The following is a 17,047-nucleotide window of genomic DNA, read 5'->3' on the forward strand; positions in this document are numbered from 1 at the left end:
GTTTCTTCCCCCCCCCCCCCCCCAGAGCTGAGGACTGAACCCAGGGCCTTGTGCTTGCTAGGCAAGCACTCTACCACAGAGCTAAATCTCCAAACCCCAGACTGGGGTTTCTTTTCTTTTCTTTTTCCTTTTTTTTTTCTTTCCAAATTTTTTATTAGGTATTTTATTCATTTACGTTTCAAATGCTACCCTGAAATTCTCCTATACGCCCCTCCTCCCCCCATCCCCTGAGTTCCCCTACCCACCCACTCCCACTTCTTGGCCCTGGTATTCCCCTGTACTGGGGCATATAAAGTTTGCAAGATCAATGGTCCTCTCTTCCCAATGATGGCCGACTAGGCCATCTTCTGATTCATATGCAGCTAGAGACATGCTCTGGGGGTACTGGTTAGTTCATATTGTTTTTCCACCTATAGGGTTGCAGACCCCTTCAGCTCCTTGGGTACCTTCCCTAGCTCCTTCATTGGGGACGCTGTGTTCCAATCAAAAGCTGACTGTGAGCATCCACTTCTGTGTTTGCCAGGCACTGTCATAGCCTCACAAGTGACAGCTATATCAGGGTTTCTTAAAGGAAAAAAATAGTCAGCTTTTCTTATTCTTTTTTTAAAAATTTATTTTATTTTTTACACTCCATATTCTGTTCCCTGACTCCTGCATCCACCCCGACTGCTCCACATCCCACACCTGCTCCCCACCCTACCCTGTCTCCAAGTGGATGCTCCCACCCTCACCTCACCTGACCTCTAATCTCCCTGGGGTCTCTAGTCTCTCTCTCTCTCTGTCTTGGTCTCTCTGTCTCTTTGTCTATCTCTCTCTGTCTCTGTCTCTGTCTCTCTCTCTCCTCTCTCTCTTTTTGTTTTTTGTTTGTTTGTTTGTTTTGTTTTGTTTTCTTTTCGAAACAGGGTTTCTCTGTATATAGCCCTGGCTGTCCTGGAACTCACTTTGTAGACAATGCTGGCCTCGAACTCAAGAAACTCAAGAAGAATGAAAACCAAAGTGTGGATACTTCACTCATTCTTAGAAAGGGAAACAAAATACCTATAGAAGGAGTTACAGAGACAAAGTTCAGGGCAGAGACTGAAGGAATGACCATCCAGAAACTGCCCCACCAAAGGATTCATCCCATAAACAACACCAAAACCAGACACTGTTGTAGATGCAAACAAGAGTTTGCTGACTGGAACCTGATATAGCTGTCTCCTGAGAGGCTCTGCCAGTGCCTGACTAATACAGAAGTGGATGCTCACAGCCATCCATTGGACTTGGATGGAGCACAGGGTTCCCGGTGAAGGAGCCCAAGGAGCTGAAGGGGTTTGCAGCCCCATAGGAGGAACAACAATATGAACTAACCAGTACTCCCAGAGCTCCATTAGATTAAACCACCAATCAAAAACAAAACAAAACAAAACAAAACAAAAAACAAAAACAAAAACAAAACTCCCCAAAACAAAACAAACATGGTGGGATTCATGACTCTATCTGCATTTGTAGCTGAGACTGGCCTTGTCACTCATTAATGGGAGGAGAGGCCCTTGGTCCTGTGAAGGTCCTATGCCCCAGTATAGGGGAATGCCAGGGCCAGGAAGCAGGAGTGTGTGGGGGGGTGTTCGTGAGCAGGGGGATAGGGGATTTTCAGAGGGTAAACAAGGAAAGGGGATAACATTTGAAATGTAAATAAAGAAAATATCTAATTAAAAAAAGAAAAAAGAGGATTTGAATGAATTATATTTACACATTTGTCTTTAAAAAAGATATTAAGGGAAGAACAATAATTGAGAATAAGTCAAAATAATATCTAAGATATAAACAAGTTTGTGATTATCTCTTAAGTTATCATGAATAACCTAAATAAATTAAGCAAAATTATACTTAAGCACACTAAGAACCATGGGATTTTACAGTTCAGCTTCGACATTTGTCAAAGTAAACATATTATACATTTAATAGTTAAGCCAATATTATAAACTAATATATCTAAAACAACACTAAAACATTAACCTGTATTTGGCATATTTAGAATGTAAAAGTTGCCTTTTTGATATTTCCAGTTTCAAGAAAAATGACTAGTCCATATATTTTAACACAAACATACACAATTATATATATATATATATATATACACACACACACACACACACACACACACACACATACATACATACATACATACATGCATACATACATACAATTATCAGGAAATATTATCATCTAAAATAATTATATCATATCTGGCAATTATATTTTGCTTATACCTTAAAAAAAACAGTTGCTAAATGTATTTATTAAAGGTAGATGCCCCATCTAGTATGTAGGAGGATGGCAGCTGTATATCTTAAGTAGCTCTTCAGTATTGATTTTCTTGAGGTTTTGTTTGTTTGTTTGTGTGTTTGTTTGTTTTTGTTTTTGTTTTTTATTTCTAGCTGATATTTCCACGAATCAGGAGCTCGCCATGCAATTACATAGAAGAGAAGCATTCAGCTGGTATTAAAGGCGGAGAAACAAAGGATTGAATTGCACTGTGCATACTTGAATGCACAGGGCACTTACATACTTTCCTTTGAGTTTCATGTTTATCTTTTCTGTTGTGTTACAAGGTTGGTAAATAGGAAAATGTAATTTCTGCTTTATTGGAAAGTGAATCCTTGAGGTAACATCCTTCAGTCGTCTATCCCTCATGCTGTCTTTCCTTTGTTTTCTTATCTGAACATTGACAAAGCTAGGGCCTCTGGGCATCGTTGGATCCACTGAAGATTTACACTAATATTTAATAGTTTTCATTTATCCCTGCTTGCCTGAATACTATAAATCTCAATGTAATATATAACAGTTGAAATCATAATTTTAAAAATTGAAAATGGTTTGGAAGCCAACCCCAAGGATGTAGAGAAAAAAGATACTATTGCCATATATGCCCAAAAAGCTGCATAATGGAAAAAAGAATAAAAGAGGTGGAGGAGAATTGGCAGTAAGAATGAAGAAGAGTCAAAAGAAGGAGAAGAGAGGAGAAAAAACTAGTACAAAAAGACAATAAAGGGGGAAAATCAGTATAACTTTCAAACTGGAGTCTCATATAATTTGTTGACAGTCATGAAAGAAATCATTTGTACTTTTAAATCAGGGCACATAATTAATGATTAAACATTGGTTATAGGAGAAGACCAATGATAAGAACACAGTATTGTTAAAAGAATTAAACCTGACACACCCAGAACATTGTTTGAAACAAAGGCTTTTATTTTATACCTAGGAACAAAGTCTGAATTAGTCATATGTTTAAATGAAAGGTATACAAAAGCTGCTACTACATATACATATTATATAAAGGCTAAGACATGGAAGAAAGCACTGTGGTTAAAAATACATTCTGAATTATTTTCTGTTTATTCTTATTTTGTTAATGATTCAGCCATTGTATAAAGTCAGCATATCATTCACAAATAGCAACATTCCTCCCCACTGATTTGAATATTTTGAAGTTAAAGTATTTTTTATATATGAAATTGCATAATTGGATGTTGTTATATTTATAACATAGTATCATGCTTTAGAGTATATAAACTTACTGACAAATTAGCAGACAGCTGTAATTCTCTGTCTCGGAGGCGTTTTGGCTATAATCCTGTTAGCTAAGGGAAGGTTTATCTTTCTCAGTATATTCCATTTCTTTCAATAAATCATAGGATTATGATGGCACAATTACTAAGAGGTAAGATAGAGTTATGTTTCTTTGTATTTGTGGAGCTAATAATAAGGGATATCTATTTACCTGAAAGTCCATAATATTAATACAGTTAAAGATCATCATGAAGAGAAAATGGCTGTTCTGTGCCTTGAGAAAAATAGCTTGTTTTTAAAGACGATGGTTCATATAGTATGAAATTGTATGTATTTTTCCTATACAATTTATACACATACACATATCATTTATACCACACTTACAAACATATGTTTAGACCACTTTAAATAAAGCAATAGTCCATTTTAAACACAGTGTAGACAGAAATCCACAGTGTTGTGCCATAAATATTTATTGGTGGAAACTGGAAGAAATCACTAGCTAAGAAATGGGGGGACTTAATGAAGTTTCCCTTCACTCTTTAAAATACCTTCATTTGTGAGTACATACCACCATAAGTTTTGCAGGCCAATGGATGACTAGAAAATATCATCCTGAGTGAGGTAACATAACACAGACCCCAAAGAACATGCATTGTATGTACTCACTAATAAATGGATATTAGCCAAATTTTCAGAGTACCCAGGATACAATCTACAAAACATAAAAGAGCCCAAGTAAGGATACCTCAATCCAACATGAGCGGAAGAAGAAAGCAATCACTGGGGGCGGGGGGGGGGGGCAAAGTGAGGGAGGGATCTAGGTGGGAGGGGGAACAGGGAGGGCAAAATGGGAACATAATCAGGTATTGGGGCCAGGACTTAAGCCCCAAGGGCCAGCTGAAAGATTGGGAACAGGCAACCTCAGGAGTTAGGAAGTGGGGGACCCTCTAGAATGTACTAGAGACTTGGGAGGTGAGAGGCTCTCAGGATTCAAAGGGAGGGACCTTTTATGAAATGCCCTACAGTGTGGAAAAGGAACTTATAGAGTCCACCTTCAGTGGAAAGACAGAACATCGAGTGGAGGAATGGGATTGCAATCATACCTTTAAAATCTCTGACACAGAATTGTTCCTGTCTAAAAGAACTGGAGGGACAAAACTGCCAAAGAGGTTGAAAAAACGGAGGTCTAGTGATAGGCCAAACTTGAAATCTATCTTAAGAGGATGCTCCAAGGCCTGACACTATTACTGATACTTATGCTCAACCAATGGACTGAAGTTGGGGTCCCCTGTGGTTGAATTAGGGAAAAGCTAGAAGACGCTGAGGAGGAGGGTAACCTCATAGGAAGACCAGCAGTCTCAACTAAACTGGACCCCTGTGATCTCTCAGACACAGAGCCACCAACCAGGTAGCATATACCAACTGATAAGAGACCTCCAACACATATACAGCAGAGGACTGCCTGGTATGGCCTCAGTGAAGGAAGATGCACCTAATCCTAGAGAGACTTGAGACCCTAGGGAATGGAGAGTTCTGGTGGAATTGTGGTTTGGTGGGGTGCAGACATTCTTTGGAGATGGTATGGGATGAGAGGGTGGACCGAGAGGGAGATGACTGGACTGTAAACAATGACTAAATCATCATCGTAGTCATCATCATCATCATCATTGTCATTGTCATGAAAATAGCTTCATTTGTCTTTTTTTTTAGAACATCTTCTAAGTTTCTTACATTACAGGGAGAATAGAAAACATCCCCATTTTTAGTTCATATACTAAGACTATAATCTTCTAATCATATCATGAAGTGAACGTAAAATCATCTAAAAGTAAATGAATTGATTATTACTAACCCACTCTCCTCATGTTTCCAGAAGAGAAGACGGTGATATGATGGAGGTCAAATCATGCCCCGATGTGTCTTAGGGATTCAGTCATGTCAGTATGAATCCTTCATTAAACCAAACTACTACATAAGCTATGCAAATTATCTAAGGGATTTTTATAATTAGATAATTTCCTGAGTTCTTAAAGTTCTAAAATAATAAATTATAATAATTAATGATAACAATGATATAGAATAAATGAAATTCACTTTCATGGTTATTGATACCAAGTATCCATGGCTAAAATTCTCTTCATTTACTATGTAGTATGGTTAGAAACAATTTCAACCTTTATTTAGTGAATATTCGTGGAGGCTAAAGATCTCTGAACCACACTTAAGTTTTAGTCTTTTTGGGACACACATAGAATTGTGTGTACTCACGAAATAAGAGAAGAGATAGATGGTGTTTTTCTGCTAAATTTCTACTTACAATCTTCTATGGGGCAAGATAACAAAGTAATGGATTGAAAATAATTTTCAAATATGAATAACCATTTTTAGGAGTTTGAAAAAAATCACTTGGCCATGTATTTTTGAGCAATACATACAACATTAACTAAAATGTTTCTATGTAAGAATTGTTTTATAAACTTCATAAAATTTATTTTTTTCAAATTCGTGCTTTCCTTGGAGTGTCTATATATGAAACTAATTTTTATGGTTGCATGCTCACATGCGTAGCTCGGACTAATAAATTTTGAACCTGCACCAAATCTTTCCATTCAAACATAGATCTAAACTTTCTTCATTCATTTGCTTTCCTTTAAACTTTTAAAATGTGTATGAAGGTTAGATGTGTCATCTACAGAGAAGTTAGTCTGTACTGCCAGTATGCACTAGAGTTTGTGACAAACAAGTAAGACCAAGGCAACCAACCATAACAGCACCTACAAACATCTCATCTCCTCCTCAGCAATGGATGGTAACAGCCTTTGAGGAGGGTGCACTATAAAACCTAATGATCTGTTCACACTTTTTGTTGCAGACTTCCATTTTTTTTTCATACCAGTTTGAGATTATGACAACATTTACTGATATTCTCTTGTAGTTTCCTACTTTTGAAAAGACTCTAAATGAGCCAATGTTATATAACAATAAGTAAAATGTGGAGATACTGGAATGTTATAGTGCTCAAGGGATCATCCGGCTTTTTGCAGGGGACACCAGTTAAATTACAGAATCCACATCCAACCACAATAAAAAACAAACAAACAAACAAACAAAAAAAACCCTTAATTCAAAATCATGAGTGCTTGACGCCCTCTTTTGGCTTCTGCAACCAACTACAGTCACTTGCATATACAGCACTACTAATACTCATGCATGCATATATTTTTTTAAATATGCTTTTTAAAATTTAATCTTCACATATTATTTATTTATTTATTTATTTATTTATTTATTTATTTATTTATTATGTATTTATTTTTACACTCCAGATTTTATTCCCCTCTAGTTCCACCCTTCTATTGTTCCAGATCTCATACCTCCTCCCCACCACACTCTCCACCCCACCCGACCTCTAAAATCCCTGCTGTCTCCAGTCTCTTGAGGGTTAGGTGCAGCTTCTATGACTGAGCCCAGAACCGATAGTCCTCTACTGTATGTGTGTTGGGGGCCTCACATCAGCTGTTGTATGCTGTCTGGTTGGTATTCCAGTTTTTGAGAGATCTTAGGGGTCCAGGTTACTTGAGACTGCTGGTCCTCCTACAGGGTCACCCTTCTCCTCAGCTTCTTCCAGATTTTGAAAATAAATCATGTGTTGATTTTTTTTTAATCCTAGTGTGCTAACAGACAAGATTCACTTATGAACTTTGTCATTCTTTTTATTTCATATGTTTTGCCTGGATAAAATATAATCTTATATAATAGAAATCCCATTTGGGAGTTGAACAAAATAGAAGTCCTTAGAACTATTTGGTGCCTTTAAGATTTAACAGAATACCACCATCCATTTGTGGCCCCAACAGAAAAAAAAAATCACAATTTTTATTCTTATTTCCATTATAAGAAAACAATGATGATTTTGGAATGTCAATGCTCCCTTTTGCAGGTTATAACTTCCAGTTTGCTGGTAAGCTATCTCTTGAGAAAACTTTTTTTTTTTAAATATTGCCTTTTGAAATAGAAAATATCTTATATATTTTTAGAATGACATGGTTTTCTATTGTAGAATAAATTTTATATAAAAGAGTGTACTTTCAAGAGAATATGCTTTTTGGAAATATGTTTTGACATGAACTTCCACCATAAACTAGCCTAAGGCAAGTAATTTTATGTATCAGGGTTTCAATTTCTGTGTATGTAGTATAAAAGTGATTCAACCCTGAGGTCCCAACCAATTCCACCATTTAATGATATAGGAATTGACAGGACATGGATAAAGTGAAGAACTGATGAAATAAGGAATAGAAGGAGAATATAATGTTTACACTACTTAGTAGAAATTCTTTCTACAGAAATCATACACACACATACACACATAACATATATGAATATTTGTGCTTATAAATTTTACTTGCAAATTAAAACCATTTCAAAGCCTGTGTCTGCTTTATGTGTTCAAAGAAAAATATAGCTATACATATCCTTGTAATCTCTTAAAAATCACTAGTTTCTTGCACATATTTCATAATTTTAGTGAAACAAAGTTACTTAAATTTTCATAATGTTTTAGAGACACATATAGTTTAATGTTCTTACTGATTAAAGTGAACATACTTATCAGTACAGGATTCCGTTATATAATCATTGTACATTGTATGCTGGAAGTCCCCAGGAAGAAAGTGTCTGTATTCAATACTTGTTATCTTCCTAGTTCAAAATTTTACCTTTCCATATATTTTAAAAATATATTTCTCTAAAAATGTGTTGCTAGTTATGAATCCTCTGATTTACTACTTAGTGTCCTGATAGTATTCCCTTCTCTTTCATTTTACTTAGGAAGGCGTGGCACTTTCTGTAGTGTGTCTATGAGTGTGAATATTTCTTAGTGCAACCCTACCTACAATGACACTCTCTGTATTTATCCCATTGGATTAAAGAAATGGAATTTCCTAAAAAGCATTTCACTTCAAGGATAGGACACATTCCCACTCTGACCTCATTTGTACTCAGTGTTCCTGTTCATTCTCTGCTCTCCAGTTCAATGTCATAGGAACTACAAATGGACAAAGTTAAATAAAATTTAGAAAATGAAAAGTCCTGACCAAACTTTAGACAAAGAATTTCCAAGAAAGCCTTTGTGTTTGCTTTCTATTATCCATCTATTGCTTGGCATGCATCGCACCCTCAAGAGCAGTTTATTTGTCCAGTGAAAGATTCTTCAAGAAAACTAAATTTTCATTTGCAAGTGGCCTTCAGTTGATGATAGCTTCTGTGTAAAAGATTAGATCTTCTGTACACTTCCCTTCTTAGCACTGGGTTGCCATCTGATTCAGACCTCCAGTTGCTATGAATTCATAGGTGCATAGACCCTACTGTCTTTAGAAGTCCTTATTTCCCTTGTGTCCTTCAGCCCCTATAGTTTCACCTCCTCTTCCACAGGGTTCTCTGAGCTCTGATTGGAGATGGGGGTTAAGGGGAGTGGCAGAGATTGATGGAAGTGTTCTGCTTAGGGTTGAGTATTCTGAGGTCTCTAATTTCCTGCATACTCATCTGGGTTTGAGTCTCTCTCTCTCTCTCTCTCTCTCTCTCTCTCTCTCTCTCTCTCTCTCTCTTTCTCTCTCTCTCTCTCTCTCCCTCCCTGCCTCCCTCCCTCCCTCTCTCTTATTTTCTTTGTCCTGCAGGGAAAAAATTGTCCAATGATAGCAGTACATAACACTGATTTATGAGTATAGCAGAATGGCATTTAAAGCCATTTCATTACTATATTCCATTAGTGGAATGGAAGTATTTGGTTTTACCCTAGATGTGTAGGCTATCTAGCCTTAGGTTCTTTGCTACCCAAGCAGAGCCTTGTGTGGATCCCATCTCATGGAATGGGACTTAAATGAAGTGTAACCTTGCCTGTTTACTCCTGGGAGCCTTGTACACCCATTGCAAACTGTTTTGCAAACTAAGCTTTTGTAGCAGGGTTTCTGTTGTTTACCTTTCTCCTTTGGTTTTATGCAGAGTATCTTCCATACTATGAACAATAATATTTAGGTGGAAAGGTCCTAATTAGGGACCAACTCAATTTTCCCATTTTCAATGAGCTGTATAGGTCTTCCAATAGTTGTATTGTCTTCAGTAATTGGGTTTTAATGATAGTTTTTGGAAAGCCACCAATAGCCTTGGCAATAGCCTGGATTGTTTAAATGTTCCTCTTGGACCCTTTGGTCAACAACTCCATTAGATTAAACCCATTCCTTGTAGTGGAAGCTTCATTTGATGAAAAGAAATGCCCAACTGAGTTTCAGTCTCCATCATTATTTGGTTATTAATTCATATAAATAATTTATCTCTAAACTTGTTTCTGTTTTTTTTCTATGCTTTCATTACAAAACTGTTGGTGAAATACAGTTTCAAGGTTCAAACTGTTCCTAGCCAGAACTGTTAATTTCCCCTGTCTGGATAGCTGCTATTATCTCATGTTCCAGGAAACTATTTAAGTATGAATTTGTAACAGAACAGATGCTCTTTTATATTCCAGCAAACTAGTGTTCTGCACTTGACCCCATGGACAGGGGTTCTACAGCCCTGGCTAAACTGAGATGGTATACCTACTTTGGCTCAGGATCTTGGTAAGCCACAGTGGATAAACATTCCTTTATGAACACGAAGAAATCAAATCCCACATTGTCTCCATAGTTCTGACCCAAAAAGGAGTTTCCTTAATTTCAGATTCACTGGACATGCATTCTTACTTTTGTAGTTCTGGTATACAGAATAACTATGATAGGCCACATTGCAACCTCATCTCCATTGACTAAAGTTCAAGATACATTCTCAAAGAGCCAGGATTCCTTGAAAACTTCTACACAGTTAATGAAAATTATTCCATGTAAATACTGATTGTAAATGTATCGAAATATCAGGATATACCACTCATAGCCTCACTAGAAGTCCAGACCCATGACTTCAACTTGCCAGGACATATCAGCACTTGGCAAGCCTTACAGACTCAGTCTTGGCTCAATCTTAGCATACAGAATCACTCACTGACACAAAATTCAGGTTGTGTCACTAAAGGATACAGACTCTGTTTCACACTTGTGAATCCAGACCCAGTGTTAGTAAAATTGAGATTGTCAGTTCTGTCCAAGTAAAAAAGTAATAACTGGAGAAGCTGGATCTAAAGTGCCAGCAGAAAGGCAACTCCTTTTTTTATGAAATAAAGAAAAGTTCATTTTGGTTCACAGGTTGGGAGTTTCAAGTCCAAGATTGAGTGACCCAACCCCAGCCCCCTACCCCAATTGCTTTGGATCTCTGGTTATGTTAACATATTGTAGCAAGACTGCATGTAGTCATGTTGTAATCGCAGTTGAAACAGTGAGGAAAAGATTGGAGGTATACTGGGGGTATCCCCTTCAAGGAATGTACTAGGCCCTCCTTCATAAGAGCCACAGTATTTCCAAATATTACCACTATGGGGACCAAAATACTTATGGATCGTTGAGACACTCAACCAAACCACATTACCACATGTGTACAGTTTTGTTTGAGTTTGTCCAGGCTGTATTTGCTGCTGTCTTTTTCTAATAAAATGAGGTCATAAATTCAAGAACAGGTGACGAACACAAAAGGATACCAAAGGAAGTGTAAGAGTAGAAATAATGTAGAAATACTCATATATGAAAATCTCAAATTAAAAAAGAACATTTTGAAAAAAATTAGAATATATGAAGACTTACTTAAATGAAAGCTGAAAAATTATGGATTATCAAAATCTGAATTTAATTGAAATTAAATTATTTTCCAAACTCCAAGTACAAGCCGGGCATTGTAAGTCTCTTAGTTAGGTTTTATTATTGTCCAGAAACACCATGATGAAGGGAATTCCTATAAAGGAAAACTAATTGGGGATAACTTATTGTATTAGAGGTTTAGTCCATTACCATCATGGTGGGAAGTACACCAGCATGCAGTCAGACATGGTATTGGAAGAACACTGAGATTTCTGCATCTTGATCTTAAGGGAGCTAGGAAGAGGGTCTCATATGTAATGAGTGGAGCTTGAGTATAGAAACTCAATACTTAGCCCCTGCCCAGTGATACAGTTCCTTCAATCAGGCTATACCTACCCCCAACAAGGCCAAATTTCCTAATAGAGCCACTTCCCATGGGCCAACAATACACAAACCAACAAAGTAACCCAAATCTAGACTACCAGAACTTGAGTGTCTGAAACAGAACTATTCCATCAAATTAAGGCCAGCCTGGACTGTGAAAGATATTTTGTGTTATAAAAAAACATAACAAAACCAAAATAAATAAACAAGATAAATATATAAGTTGAAAAACAAAATGGATGGAATTTAGAAGAAATTCACAGTGAAGTTCAACATATGAGTCAGTTCATTCTAAGAAAATATACATGTATATATATATATATATATATATATATATATTCTTACTTGCAGCATGCAGTCAGACTTGGTGCTGGAAGAACTCAAAGAGGAAGAGAATCTCTACTGCTGTGATGATGAAACACTATTGTCAAAGCACCTTGGAGAGGAATATGTTTATTTGGATTACACTTCTATATTACAGTTCACCATCAAAGAAAGTCATGATAGAGACTGTAATAGGGCAGGAAATAGGAGGGAAAAAACTGATGCAGAGGCTATGGAGTGGTGCCACTTGCTTGCTCACCATGGCTTGCTTAGCCTGTTATCCTATGGAAACCAGGGCCACCAGCCCAGGGACATCACCACTCATAGTGGGCTGAGCCCTAAACAACCGATCAGCAATCAAGCAAATGTTCTATACAGTATCCTGTATCCTTCAAGCTTACCCACAGGTCATATCTTAATTGAGATTCCTTCTGTAGTCAAACCAATTTAAGCTTATCCTACTCTAGCTTACAAATGAATGAGACTCAGATTATGATTATTTTGTTTGGCTTTTACTGGGGTCACCCCTGATCTACTTTTCTAACTGCTGCCTTGGTTACCTCCCCAGTGCTATACCCCAAATATTTGCTGTTTCTCCTGTCCATGTACTCACAGTACATCTTTCCTCATTGCAGCTTCATCCTCTTCTGTGTCCCTTCTTCTGTCTTCTCTCTGCCACCCCAAATAGGTAAATCAAAATTTGTCTACCTCTAATTCTTTCAGTATTTGACTGTAGACATTGTTTATTTTATATTTAACTATTTTATTTATTTTTATTTACTTTATTTTCTCTAAATTTCTTTATTTATTCACTTACCTTTCCAATATCAGCCTCTTCTCTCCATGCCCCCCCCCCACTTCCCTTCTCCTTTGAGAAGGCAGAGCCCTACTGGGTTTCCTATTTTGATTTATAAATTCTTTCAACTTATGTTTTATGGATTTTCATTTACTATTTAATTTTGTAGTCTCATTTTCTCCATGCCTGTGCTAATTATGATCTCTCCCAAAGAGGACATACAAAATTGCAATCATTGAAAAAACAGACATAAGTATACGGATAAGGGGAAGCAATACCATATGGAATCTAGATGCAGTGTGCCATTGTGATCCTTCCATCCCAAACATGGAAACCTTTTCCTCTTTAATCTCAAAACTTTTCCTAAGGAAGATCCCAGACACAGATACTATGAAATAACAATGAATATTTGTTCTGTAGAAACATCCAGCACACAGGGGTCAACCATTCTCCAAAATGGTGACCCAAGACAAAGGCAAGCAAGCCTTTCTACAGGGAACTGGTGAGATAATCTAAAATTTCATTGGCAGATGCTAGGGGTCACAGATGATCAGTGGTCTACGTTCCTATGTCATGCATGTTCAACCCCGTGATGAAATAAGGCTGCCCAGTGCAGATGGCCCATCCTGAGATAAGATATTTCCCCATTTTCATTGTTATCCCCTGGTTGTTCTTTGGGAGAGAGTTTTATGATCTTTTTATGGGTTTTACGGTCTATTCCTAGAGCTGGTGTTTTATGACCTAGTTTCTGCTACTTATGATCTATTACTGAAGCCTTATGACTGTTTTTGTGAAACTAGACCTGGTCTTTAAATGAAGATAAATGGGATCCTAAACTGGTGACAAATGGGGTTTCTGTTGTCCTTTCATTTATATCTTGTTTAAAAATATTTCTTTTTATGATTTTTACACCTAGCTTCCCTTTTATTGTTCTTTAAATTCAATACCTTATCAGTTTAGACCCTTAGGGCCTCATTCACGTGGGTGTTATTGACCTGACCCCAGCTGTTCAGCTAGCTCAAGGCTCCTGGTTCTGCTTTCTTTCAAGCCAGGCCAAGCCTTCCCAACCAGCCATGCTTCTGTACTGCAGTAGGCCTTGGACAGTGGGCATCTGCTAGTAGTTGTGTTTGGCCCATGTGGCCTGCCATGCTTGAGTGGACCTCCTGGCAACTCAGTGGACACAGACTAGACTGATGGTTTTCTCCACTGGCCTCAATGACAAGCTTTTTGTCAAGCAGAGTGCTGACTTTCTAGAGTATTGTAGAGCTCTTGGGAGAACCAAAATGTAGTTGAACCAATTTAAGTGTATCCCAGTCTAGCTTATAAATGAATGAGACTCTGGACTATGGGTATTTTATTCGGCTTTGGCAATTACTTGTGGTGTAACACCTAGTCTACTTTTCTAACTGATTGCCTGGCTACTTCCCCCAAATACTTACAATTTCTCCTGGCCATGTACTCATGGTCTGTCTTCCCTTATGGTGGCTTCTCTTGCTTTTCCTTTCTTCTCCCCTCTTTCAGGAGCCACCAAAGTACCTCAAAACTAGTCTATATCTAATCCTTCCAGTAACTGGCTGGAGCCATTTGTTTGGACAACAAAATCTGGTAAATGTGAAAATTCACTGTCAGGCAAGTAGATCTCCTAGCAGAAATTATCATTACAATACATGGCAACAACCCAAACTTCATCATCCTTTTTTCAGCTTGTGTCAAGCTGACATAAAGCCATCTAGCAATAGCATTAAACCAAGAAGAATTAACAAAATTTACTTATAAATAAATTAATGAAAAAATGTACAAGTGGAAAAGGAGATATTGTTTACTTGATAAAATGAAAACCATCAAAAGAGGTGTTTGTTTGTTTGTTTGTTTTGTTTTTGTTTGTTTTTTGTTTTTTATTTGTTTGTTTGTTTGTTTTTTGTCAAAAACCTGAAGGAGGGGAAGAATTGAAGAAGTAAAGTTATTCAACTGAAACTCAAGAATTCTGCCGATCCTGGACAGGGAAAAAAATGGGATCTAATCAAACTCTAAATTTTGCAAATATCTAGAAAAATAATAGAAAAATAATATAAAAATTAAGTAAATTTAGCTTTTATGTATTACAAAATACATGTAGTCCATGAGAAAATAGAGCATAATACAATAAATGCAGAAAATAAGTAAATATGCCAAAGCTAACAAAAAGACTTTCACACATAAACACTTGTTATGGATATGACCAGCAAGGTACAGAAAACACCTAAGTTGTTGAAATCAGTACAATGATAATTAATAGAAGAAATGACACTTTTAAAATTGGTTAAAGTGTCCAAAACCCAATTCAAAATTTTGTAATGCTCCAGTGATGTAATTTTCTTTACCTTTAATACAGCACTTGAAAAACTATAAAACACCATGACTATTCCAATGTATGAAGTAGTGTTTAATATAAAATATGCCAGTTTTGACATCAAAGATGTTAATGTGTGAATCAACATAAAAATATAACATATTTGTATGGGATGAAAGTTATTTAGTTTGAAAGAATTTTTTTATAACTACAAGGCTTTTTATTTAAGTCTTCTAGTATAGCAATACAGAAAAAAGCTTATAAGATCAATGTGAACAGATGTTAAATAGGATGCAGACAAGGGGCTTCTTTACACACTCTTAGATGTATGTTAAAGGGCACTGAGAAGGCTTAGCTCATTCCATAACAGACTTCAAACTGGCAGTTAAGGAGACTACTAAGCCTAAGAACTGGGCAAGCCCAGGCAAGTCAATTACTATTAGGAAAACAAAACAAAACAAAACAAAACAAAAAACAAAAAACAAACAAACAAAAAAACAAACAAAAACAGACTCCAGCCTTTAAGCCCTAACAATGGTCTAATAATGGCTCTGGAATGCCTAAAGATATAGCAAGGTGAAGCTCTTCTAACCTGGAATTTCAATGTCCTGTAAATTGAGTTTGCCAGCTCACCTGGTTGTCTCTCTCTATCTTGGTAATGGGAGAGCCCAGCATGCTAGACTTCTGCAGAATAAAACATTCTTTGTGTTTACATACTATATGAGTCTGGAGTGTCATTCTTCAGGTCTTTGACCCTTACATACAAATATTGTAGGAAAAATATATGCATTACCTGAAAGATTGAGAGTGGAAAATCACAATGTTATATATCTACTCCTGGGGAGACATCCAATATTTAATCTCTTGGAGAGACTGATGCACTCCTGTATCTATTTCAATATATTACTTGTGTGTGTGTGGAGTCGGGGGAGGGATTTCAAGATTGGGTTTCTCTGTGTAACAGTCCTAGCTGTCCTATAGACCAGGCTGGCATCAAACTTACAGAGAATATTCTGCCTCTGCCTCCTGAACGCTGAATGGCATATGCCTTCAATATGTCTTTTTAAATAAGGAACCTGCCTATAAAATTTCAGTAAGCAATAAGTGAATAAAAATAATAAATACTTGAGCTAAAGAGATGCCTTAATGGTTAAGATCACTGGTGGCTGTTTAATGAGGTCTTGAGTTCAATTCCCAGCAATCACATAGTGTTTTACAACCATCTATAATGGGATCTACTGTCCTCTTCTGTCACGCTGGCATACATGTAAATAAAGCGCTCATATACATAAACACACTTGGCAAATGATATGTACAATGAAATATTAATTAGTCTTTAAAAAACAATAAATTTAGTTTAGAAACATAGACAAACTTGGAGAATATTGTTTCATAAAATAATTCAGGTTGGAAAGGATGCATTCCATAAGATCTTCATTTCACATAGAATCTAAAAGGGATTGTTTCAAATGGGAGCAATAGTAAGCGGGTATTGCTAGTTGAAGGATACTTACTAAAAGTAAGAAGTGAAAGATAAATTATGGTTTTTTTGAATAGCTGTTAAGACAGACTATCCACTCCAAATCCAACAATATATAGAGTGACATATTTCACGACATCATTTATATACTTATATGCAATTGCAACACTTAAAATGTTAATTAAAAGATAATACATGGATTAAATTTATATGTTAAAGATAGAAGAGGTTAAAATGCATATTAAATTACTAAGAATTTAAAATTTATAAATTATTTTTCAATAATTAGAAATTCTAATAATTTATAATTCTATCTATAATACATAATTCAATTAAAAAGAATTCAAATTATATTTTTATTATTTTCTTTATTTTAATGAAAATAAATTTTTCCATATAATATATTTTGGACGTGAAACTCTTTCCCAACTTTTTCTAGATCCTCTCCATATCCTTACTTC

Source organism: Mus musculus, chromosome 14, assembly GCF_000001635.26.
Source record: "Mus musculus strain C57BL/6J chromosome 14, GRCm38.p6 C57BL/6J".
NCBI classification, from domain to species: Eukaryota; Metazoa; Chordata; class Mammalia; order Rodentia; family Muridae; genus Mus; species Mus musculus.